Source organism: Myxocyprinus asiaticus, chromosome 2 (genome assembly GCF_019703515.2).
Source record: "Myxocyprinus asiaticus isolate MX2 ecotype Aquarium Trade chromosome 2, UBuf_Myxa_2, whole genome shotgun sequence".
Taxonomy (NCBI): Eukaryota; Metazoa; Chordata; class Actinopteri; order Cypriniformes; family Catostomidae; genus Myxocyprinus; species Myxocyprinus asiaticus.
Genome location: NC_059345.1, coordinates 29033644 through 29044734, shown reverse-complemented (window position 1 = coordinate 29044734; position 11091 = coordinate 29033644). Strand labels below are relative to the sequence as shown.

Here is an 11091-nt window from a genome sequence, read left to right as displayed (position 1 = left end):
TCCAGTATATACTGCTGCATTGTAGGGTTTAATTTGTTACAAATTTCCAGCCATAAAAGAGGTTGCCCTTGAAAAGAACAGACTGTTAATTCTGAGAAACACTCATTGTTTTGCATTAGTTAGTCCCAGTTTTTTTTTCTGATGCAAAAATAAAGCATGTCTATGAAAACTAATGCTCACTGGAGCACAGCCACCTTAGCACACCATTAAATCTCCTCCCATCTCTCCCCTGTACTGCCCCTGGTAGTTTCCAACCGCTCTGTGACGTTTATTGCATACATTAAATCTATAACATAAATAAAAACGTTTTGACAGTCTAGCAGTTCACTATAATCCTGTCTAGCGCTGACATCGGGTCCTTCTGTAGCAGACAGACTGCTGTGGGAGAAAGCTCGAAGTACCCCCGCTTTCCGCATGACTAGATAATAATGTGACAAGAGTGCTGGAGCAATTATTCACACGTGCAGAGACTGAGTCACTGTAAACCGCGCAGTTTGTCCGAGCGCGAGCAAGTGCCAGTCACTCACATTACATCTGTCGCCTTTCGACTAGATTGTCGTGTGTTGACGTACTGTCTCTCCGGGAAAACTACTGTGAAATAAACAGCGAGTCAGCGACAGTAAACGAGGTCTTACCAAGCGAGTATTTTGTCGACGCGAGAAACACAGCAAGTGTCGTACGTTTGTTCAGGAAAGGTAGGAGATTTTCCCGCAATGTTTCCTAATGTGATACAACAAGAGTGCGAATCTCCGATCATTCGATCTCAAGGGATTAATAATGTGATTTCTATTTATTTCTAAATACTGATGACACAGATGAAACATGATGCATGGATGGAAATACATCTCAATTTAAAGAGGTTTTACAGATCTTATATACTTTTCAAGTTTGAATTATTGGACATGGAGATTCGCTTGTTTTATTTATTTATTTATTTATTTATTTTTATTTGGGCCATTTGACAAGTACCTTCGTTAGTTTTGTTTTTAAAGTGATTTCTTAAATATTAACTGAAACACGCTGCTATTCTTTTTTATTGATTTGCTTACTGAAAACTGGATGAGTTTTTTTTTATTATTATTTTATTTTCCCTTACTGTTCTCAGTGTGTTTGTTTCATCAATAGATTGAACCTGGGGCCGTTTGCACCAGCTATACGTATGTTACAACTTAGCCTAGTTGTGGCGTAAATGGGCACTAAGTCACAATTTACACTCTACTAAATATTTGAGCGTTGCACCATTAAATTTAGGTAGGACGTAACCCTACATATAAACAAAATATATACGGACTGATATTTAATGACATGAATAAGTTCATGTTTTGCGTGACATCAATCATTTCAACATACAGTATGATGTTGACATTTACACTCGTTAATATTTACGAGAGAGAGAGAGAGAGAGAGAGAGAGAGAGAGAGAGAGAGAGAGAGAGAGAGAGAGAGAGAGAGAGAGAAAAGTACTTTTAAGCGGCTCTTCAGCATGAAACCGATCTAACCGTGCAGTTTTCAGGATGCGTCGCCCGGTGTCAAGTTTCAACATATACGAAATATATAAAATATTAAAATGAATAAATGTCTATTTTTCCAGCCTGTTGTATTAATATTTATTTATCACCCCTTATTTATTTTAGATACAGTTATTGAATTTTGTTATTTACATAAGCTAAATTGCCTATATCATTAATTAAATCTTGTTTTATTAGGCTACGTATCGTATTTTAATGAGGATATAATTTATTACAGCTGACAGTTACATGAGCAAACAAGGTTTGAACATCAACTGTAACAAGATCAAACTGAAATTCATGGCTTTTTAACACTTCTGTGTACAAATTTGAAGGCTGCATTTAGGATAAATACAGGTAAAGGTCATATGCTGCGTTCCATTTGTCTTGGAAGTCGGAGCTCGGGACTCGGATCGACGTCATATCCGTTAAAAAAAACAAGAAATCCGAGTTGGATGCCTTCGTTTTACACAGAACAGGACAAGGCGGAAAAAAAGATGGACACCTCCAGGAAAGTAATTGTTGCACTAGCTATTTTGGAGTACAGAGAGCTACAAAATAAGTATGCCCTTCACCTAAGAGACCTCGAGGAAGATGACAGAAAGCGGAAAAGGTATGTTAATGTTTCCGTGCATTTGATTGTATCAAAACATGTTAACCATGTTTTAATCGAACCAGCGGTGTAAACAAAGGGCAATGCCCTATGGAAGTACAAACGTATATTTGCAATATAAATTTGGTTTTACGGTTTGTAACGTTAGGCAGTGTTGTTGTAGCAACACTGACCATTGTTCTTGTAGCAGCAGCGACCATTGTTGTTGTTAGCAGCAGCGACCTAGCCAATTTTAGCTGTACCAGCTTATAAACAACACATTACTCAATTCACGCATAACAGGATCGCAGCAACATGCCTATAGGCAACGGTAATACAGTACTGTGTATACGACTTACTAAATTGGACACAAAAAAGACAAAAGTGCAAAAAAAAAACTTTCAACCCACAGCATACCACAGTCAATGCTCTTCGTAGCCATCTTGCTTTCTGAACTCGGGGTCCTCTGAGTTCGTCCGACTTTCGGAGTAGGAATTCCGACATCGGGGGGCGTTCCATTTGTCAGTTCCGCTCTCGGAACTCAGAAAATAACTCGGAGCTCCGACTTCCGAGACAAATGGAACGCAGCAATATTATGCGACTACGCATTACTTTACAGAGAGCTTATCGTGTGTTCTATTTGTCTCGGAAGTCGGAGCTCCGAGGTATTTCCCTGAGTTCCGAGACTGGAACTGACAAATGGAACGACCCCCCCTTCCCCCTCAGAGGACCCCGAGTTCAGAAAGCAAGATGGCTGCGAAGAGCATCGACTGTAGTATGCTGTGGGTTTAAAGTTTTTTTTAGCAGTTTTGTCTTTTTTGTGTCCAATTTAGTAAGTCGTATAAACAATAATGTATTACCGTTGCCTATAGGCATGTTGCTACGATCCTGTTATGCGTGAATTTAGTAATGTGTTGTTTATAAACTGGTACAGCTAAAATTGGCTAGGTCACTGTTGCTAACAACAACAATGGTCGCTGCTGCTACAAGAACAATGGTCAATGTTGCTACAACAACACTGCCTAACATTACAAACCGTAAAACCGTTTACACATAAACCCCATTAGGCAAATTTATATTGCAAATATATGTTTGTACTTCCATAGGGCATTGCCCTTTGTTTACACCGCTGGTTTGATTAAAAGTGGTTAACATGTTTTGATACAATCAAATACGCGGAAACATTAACATACCTTCTCCGCATTCTGTCATCTTCCTCGAGGTCTCTTAGGTGAAGGGCATACTTATTTTGTAGCTCTCTGTACTCCAAAACAGCTAGTGCAACAATTACTTTCCTGGAGGAGTCCATCTTTTTTCCAACTTGTCGTGTTGTGTGTAATGGAACGCATCCAACTCGGATTTCTTGTTTTTTTTAATGGATATGACTTCGATCTGAGTCCTGAGCTCGAAAGTAATTTATAACCATGCAGACGCCTTTTATAGGTTAGATTTGAACTAAATTCACCAAACCCACCTCAGCCTTTTATAAGATAAACATGCAATATTTCTGCTTTCTTTCTTGTCATGCATTGCTCTCTTTCATTTAAATTTTTCACACTCGGTGTTGTAAGTCTTTGAGATCCTTGGGGAAATTGGAGCACAGTTGGAGGAGCAGCAGGAGCATATTTACTCCGAGGCTATGAACAAATCAAAAAGACACTGGGACTGTATGCTGTAGTGAAACTCTCCACAATCCTGTAACCCCCTCAGTCTCTACACCTCAATAGAAAGGAATGCTCCCTTTATCTACCTTTTGTATAACTGACAAAGATGGTTTAGCTCATGCTTAAGACACTAAAAGCAAATCTTTTTCATTTTAGTTTCTCTCTTCATGTCTAGGTGTCTTGGTTCCCTTACGGCTCAGTACACTTGACAATGTATTTATTAACACATATGGGGAGTGCCTTCTTACATGCCCTAGTTGAAAACTCTCTACAATAATGCCAATATTCTAATATTGGCTATGGTGTTTGAGCCCTGCCTGTTTTGGTGTGAAACTGTCAGCTATAAAAACAGGTGCACAAACACCATTTCCTCAGAATTTCTTCCTTCAAGACAGTGATCACCTCTTGTCTAGAAGTCCTCTACCTTCGGCATTGATATACATGAGTCAGTGGGTGGAATCTTCACGGGAAGACTTTCCGCTGCCCTGCAGTGCTCCGGTGAACATCACACTGCCTCGCCGCTTGGCGCATCGCTGGTGAACAGGCCTCAGCATCCTGATTCCCCGCAGCGCTTCGGCAGGGTTTGTGTATACCTAAAAATCAATTGTATATTGTGTATTGTATTTTGTGTGATATAAATCAATATATATTTATTTATATATCTAAAAGAGTCACTTACATGCTTGCGTCTTTTTAAAGATGTCATTCCGTAAGTGTTCCTTGTGCGAGAGACATATCCCACCATCAGATCAGCATGAGAGCTGCATTCACTATCTGGGCCGCATCCACGGAGAGTCAGCTCTCATGGAGACAGACTGCCCTCACTGTGAGGGCATGAGTCTCAAGACGTTTCACTCGCAAATCGCCCTCGTTCTGAGGGACGATTCAGCCTCAAGTGCCCTCCCACCTGCCTCTTCTGTGATACCAGAGGATTCACACGAGGAGGCATGGCGGGGCCACGAGGTCGAGCAGGATGACTTTGAGGTGGTCCTTGTTGCAGCGAACGCCCCGCGAGCACCTCAATCTCTATAAAGCGCATGTTTTCTGATATGCTATGTGTGAGATGAGCTCCGGCCTTCTGGAGGAGTGGGCGCCCTCGTCTCGTTCAGCGGTTCTGATGCTGGGGATAATAATGGTGATGTCATGTCTCTCGCTGCATCAGGCAAGTGGTCAGTGGATGATGCTGCCACCCCTCCCCCCAGTGAGGGCAAGGAATGTGCACGCACCACTGACAGGGACAGCTTCACCTTGAATGGTCTCCCCCAGGGGAACCTGAACAGCCTCGCCTCGATGAATGGTTCCTGCATTCCAGACGCTGTCAAGTGGCCGCATCCTGCAAAGTTGCCCCATTCTTCCCTGAAGTTCATAACAAACTGTCCTGGCGCGTGCCTTTCTCAGCGTGCTTGCGTAGTGACGCCATCCTATCTAATATGGATCACGGGGAAGAAAACGGTTATGCCCAATTACCACCTGTGGAGGAGGCGGTAGCGGCACACCTCTGCCCAGCAAGTAATAGGCTCTGGAAATCACACCCCATACATCCTTCCAAACCGTGTTGACAAACGTCCACACTGGCGGGAAAAGCTTACTCAGCAGCAGGACAAGCTGGATCAGCACTCCACGCAATGTTGGTGCTCCAGTTATTTCAAGCCAAATGGACGAGCGAGGTTTCGAACTAGAGACATTTAAAGAGCTCCACACCACTACAGATTTAGCGCTGCATGCCATGAAATTCGCTATGCAGGCCATCGGCAAGTCCATGGGCAACCTGGCAGTTCTGGATAAACATATATAGCTGTACCTCACAGAAATTAATGTGTGGCAGCGGGGGCGTGGTCGAGAGAGAGTCTGGCACAAGAAAGCCCACGGTGCTCGAGAAGCAGTTGTGTTTACCCTATTGTGTTTGTGAAGCTGGAGCATACCGGATAACGGTAAGTGTCAAGGGAGTTACTCACCAAGCATTGGTGGACATGGGTTGTATCCAAATGTCACACTTTCATATCCCTGTTTCGCAGTTATAAATGAGTGTTTGTATAGGGTGACGCAGGACGCTCAAACAAAGGAAGATATAACCCAGCTCTTAATACCATGGGGCTGTCGGGAAATGGTGTTCCAGGCAGCTCATTATAATCCCATGGCAGGGCATCTAGGGAAAAAAAAAACTGAACCGACTAATAGTCCATTTCTATTGGTCGGGCGTTGGCGGTGATGTTCGCAGGTGGTATGCGGCTTGCCGTGAATGTCAGCTGATGAATCCACCGGCCACCCCAAAAGCGCATTTGTGCCCCCTTCCACTGATTGAAGTCCCCTTCGAGAGAATTGGCATTGACCTTGTCGGGCCATTAGAGCGGTTAGCACGTTGACATCGCTTTGTATTGGTCCTAGTGGACTATGCAACGCGATATCCAGAAGCAGTGCCACTCAGCACGCAGTGTTGTGGAGGCACTCTTCAAAATAATCTCCCGGGTGGGTATTCCGAAAGAAATCCTCACCGATCAGGGCACAACATTTATGTCACGGACGCAACGTGAGCTTTACGAATTATTGGGCATTAAGTCAATTCACACCAGCATTTACCATCCATAAACAGATGGCCTGGTGGAGCAATTTAATAAAACCCTTAAAAATATGATTCGTAAGTTTGTGCACGAGGATGCTAGAAATTGGGACAAATGGCTCAATCCCCTGTTATTCGCAGAACGAGAGGTCCCGCAAGCCTCCACTGGGTTTTCCCCATTCGAGCTGCTGTATGGGCGGTGCCCGCGTGGCATGCTTGACGTCATATGCGAAGCTTGGGAGGAGGGACCTTCAAAGAGTAAGAATGAAATTCAATACGTTCTTGATCTTGGAGCAAAACTCCACACCTTGGGGCAACTAACACAGGAGAATTTTCTCCAAGCTCAAGAACGACAGAGCCGACTGTATAACAGGGGAACTCGGCTACGGGAATTCGCACCGGAAGATAAGGTACTCGTATTACTCCCGACATCGAGCTCCAAATTACTCGCCAAGTGGCAAGGACCCTTTGAGGTCCACGATGAGTGGGGAATCTCAATTATGTGGTAAAGCGAACTGATAGAGGGGGCGCACGTCAAATTTACCACCTCAACCTTCTGAAATTGTGGAGGGAGGCAGCCCCTGTGAAGTTGGCTACGATAGTTCTGGAGAGGGCCGAGCTCGGGCCGGAGGTAAACACAAAACACAGTCACGTCACCCTGGTCACTTACGGAGACCACTTCTCACCATATCAACTCACAGAGGTTGCCAATCTACAACAAGAATTCGCGGATGTATTTTCCCCTCTACCGGGTCGCACGAACGTCATCCAGCACCACATCGAGACCGAACCGGGGGTGGTGGTACGTACCCATCCCTACCTATTGCTCAAACATTAAAAAAAAATAGCCTGGGAAGAATTGGATGCAATGCTCGATATGGGAGTAATAGAGGAATCCCACAGCGACTGGTCCAGCCCGGTTGTTCTGGTGCCTAAGAGCGACGGGTCTGTCTGGTTCTGTGTGGATTCTATATTATAGGAGATTTGTTCCCAACTATTCGGATGTCACCAGTCACCAGTTTAGTGATCTCACTAAAAAGGGAGCTCCAGACCCGGTCCAGTGGATGGAGCAGTGCCAACAGGCGTTTACGCAGGTTAAAGCTGCACTTTGCGGAGGTCGCTTTTACATGCACCTAATTTCTCTCTCCCTTTTGTGTTGTAGATGGACGCTTCAGATAGGGGGCTGGGAGCTGTACTCTTGCAGGTGGTGGAGGGGGAGGAGCGCCCAGTGCTGTACATCAGCCACATGCACTCTTTGAGGGAAACAAAGTACAGCACTGTGGAAAGGAGTGTCTGGCCATCAAGTGGGCGGTCCTCACTCTCTGCTACTACCTGCTGGGGCGGGCCTTCACCCTTTGCTCAGATCACGCCCCATTCCAATGGCTCCACCACATGAAGGATACCAACCAGCTTGGGCCCTGCGTAGCTCAGTGGTAAAAGACGCTGGCTGTCACCCCTGGAGTTCGCTAGTTCAAATCCCAGGGTGTGCTGAGTGACTCCAGCCAGGTCTCCTAAGCAACCAAATTGGCCCGGTTGCTAGGGTGGTTAGAGTCACATGGGGTAACCTCCTCGTGGTCGCTATAATGTGGTTTGTTCTCGGTGGGACGTGTGGTGAGTTGAGCGCGGATGCCACGGTGGATGGCGTGAAGCCTCCACACATGCTATGTCTCTGTGGCAACGCACTCAACAAGCCACGTGATAAGATGCACAGGTTGATGGTCTCAGACGCGGAGGCAACTGGGTTTTATCCTCCGCCACCGGATTGAGGCAAATCACTATGCCACCACGAGGACTTAAAAGCTCACTGGGAATTGGCATTCCAAATTGGGAGAAAAAAAAGAAAAGAAACAAAAAAAGAAAAAAAGTCTTACCTGAGCCTAGAACCCGCTTCCCTGTGTCCTTCTTCCCTTCTGCTATGAAGTCTTGTTACAGAGTGATAAGGAAAAAGCCACTCTGTTGGATGCTCCAGTGTCTCCAGCCGGCCACTTTAGCGGCTCTGTGAATAAGTTTGCTGAGCGTTATGTCGCGATTCAGCAGCTTTCACAGGCTAAGAGACACTTTATGCCCAAACGGAGTACATCACAGCCAATTTGCCCTCGCTCTGTTTCGAGCCAGCGTCCGTCTAAATGCCCCATACCTGCTGCCTCACCGGCACCTGTGTATCAGCATGTGTAGCAAAAGCGCTCCTGATGGGCACAACCCTTTGAAACGGAAAGCAGAGCCCATGGTTCCCTCCAGGTCTGCTCTAAAAAGGCTCGGTTGGAGACACAAAACATTGTTCCCCATCTCCCCACTATTGTTTGCCGGGAAAGGAATATTGTTGTTCACAATATTGTTCAAATTGTTGTTTCTGTGTCTTGCACTCAAATAAATGCAATTAAAAATGCAATAAGCGCAAAAAAGAATACAGCATTCATTGCAAATACACGAGATGCTCACACATTCTCAACAAAGAGCCCTTTCTCCTCTTCAAAGCACACACATTATGTGCAACCGCTTCCCTATCGTGAGTGATGCATTATATCATATGGTAAACAAACTGAATTGCCCTCTGTCCCATTACGCGGACGCGTGGTGAGCCCTAATGGGTATTTCAGAATGGGTGAAAAAAACAATCGAACATGGTTATACGATCCAGTTTGCACACCGGCCACCCTATTTCAATGGCATTCTGTCCCACGGTTTCACCCGTAGTACAAAAAGGTTTTACAGCCGTTATTTTCTTGTTCCAAAGATAGATGGCAGACTTCGGCCGATCCTGGATCTGAGACATTTAAATCACACACTCACAAAGCGCCCATTAAAAATGAATAATCAGATACGGATCTTATCGCATGTATGCCCACATGATTGGTTTGCATCGATAGATCTGAAGGATGCGTACTTTCATATCCAAATTGTACATCACAGGATGTTTCTGAGATTCATGTTCGAGGGAACAGTGCATCAATTCAAAGTCCTGCCCTTTCACAAAGCTGCGTGCGCATCTTAAACTACCTGACAATTGGCTGTTACTGCCGCAATCAGAGGCTCTGTTATGCCAGTACAGAGACTTACTGCTTCAGCATCTAAACAGCTTGGGCCTCAATGTGAACTGGGCGAAGAGCATATTCTCTTCCCCAGCCAAATAATTTCCTTTTTGGGAGTCCTCCTCGACTCCACTGGGGAGAACTCTTCCACTGAAGCTGTTTCAGAAAGCATTGGGATATATGGGGGCGGCATTCCATTAGGTCTCTTACACATGAGACCTCTTCAGTGCTGGCTAAAGCGCCGTGTGCCATGATATGCTTGGCACCAAGGGCGCATTCGCATTACTATATCCTTCCGCTGTATAGTTACTTTAGCACCATGGACAGCTCCTGCGTTTTACCAGCGAGGTGTCGTGCTAGGGCAAGTTGTCACATGGTGCCTAGAGCTATCGGCTATATTTCTAGCCAGTCAGAAATAGCGAACTGTCATGTCCTGGTTCGCTCAGACAACATGAACCTGCATGTGTGGCCCCTGAACGGAGTGCGCTAGACGTGCTGGAACTACGCGTTCAGTCATGAACACCATTTTACAGGCCAGAGTGCCATTCACGAGACACCTCTACACACTAAAATGGATGGTGTTCACTGATTGGTGTCTCTCACATGGCAAAGACCCAGTAAACTGCCCCATACATTAAATTCTCATATTTCTTCAAGAGCAATTAGACGCAGGACTCACCCCGTCAACACTCAAAGTGTATGTGGCCACTATATCTGCATATCTTGCACATGAAGCTGCCACCTCTATAGGCAAGCATGATTTAATCATAAAGTTCCTTAAAGGAGCAAGACGATTAAACGCATCTTGGCCGGCTACAGTCCCGACTTGGGACTTAACTTTAGTCCTAAAAGCTCTCGCAGGGCCCCCCTTCAAACCTTTGGACTCTGTTGATTTGCGCATGACATTAAGACTGCGCTACTGCTGGCTCTGGCCTCAGTAAAACGAATTGGTGACTTACATGCACTATCAATGGACAATTCATGTCTGGAGTTTGGCCCCGGTCTTTCAAGAACGACGGTCAAACCCGGAAAAGGCTATGTGCCTAAGGTCCTAACCACGCCCTTCAGAGTGCAGGTGGTTCACCTTCAGGCCTTCATCCCTCCTCCATTAATTCGGATGAGGAACAATAATTGCATTTTTTATGCCCTGTGCGGTCACTACACGCATATGTTGAGAGTACACGCCAGTTTAGACTGTCTGATCAGCTCTTTGTGTGCTATGGAGGACGCAAAAAAGGAATGTCCATCTCCAAGCAGAGACTTTTTCACTGGATTGTCGATCCAATTGCCCTGGCTTATGAGTAGCATGGTAAGACTTGCCCAATTGGTATTAAAGCACACTCAACTAGAGGCATGGCCTCCTCATGGTCATGGACGAATGGTGTGTCCTTACAGGACATATGTTTTGCAGCAGGGTGGTCCTCTCAAAACACATTCGCAAGGTTTTACAACCTAGACGTAACGTCTCTCTCTTCACAAGTCTTCTCTGTTTAGAGCGCTTGTTATCCATTGGCCAAATATATATACTTATGCTCCTCCCTTTTAGGACGAGCTCTTCATCTTTTACACAACCGCCTGCATTAGGCCGTTGTAATTTACCGTAAATCATAAGCACTTACATTATAAATAAACTCCTTTCCCGACTGGGTTCGTGAAGGAGTTAATTCATACTATATGACTATAGTTCATATATTCATCCTGAGTGCTCCCCTCCTGTGCCAACACGAGGGTCACACTGCGGC

General features: G+C 45.2%; 1 protein-coding gene across 1 annotated transcript in view; it reads left to right on the top strand.

The window, feature by feature from the left end:
- The first annotated feature begins 355 nt into the window (after positions 1-355).
- LOC127414005 (adhesion G-protein coupled receptor G5-like) overlaps positions 356-11091 on the top strand; it is a 33354-nt gene continuing 22618 nt past the window's right edge. Inside the window, exon 1 of the mRNA XM_051651647.1 lies at positions 356-695. The gene's annotated coding sequence lies outside the window, so the exon portion shown is untranslated. The remainder of the gene's footprint in view (positions 696-11091) is intronic.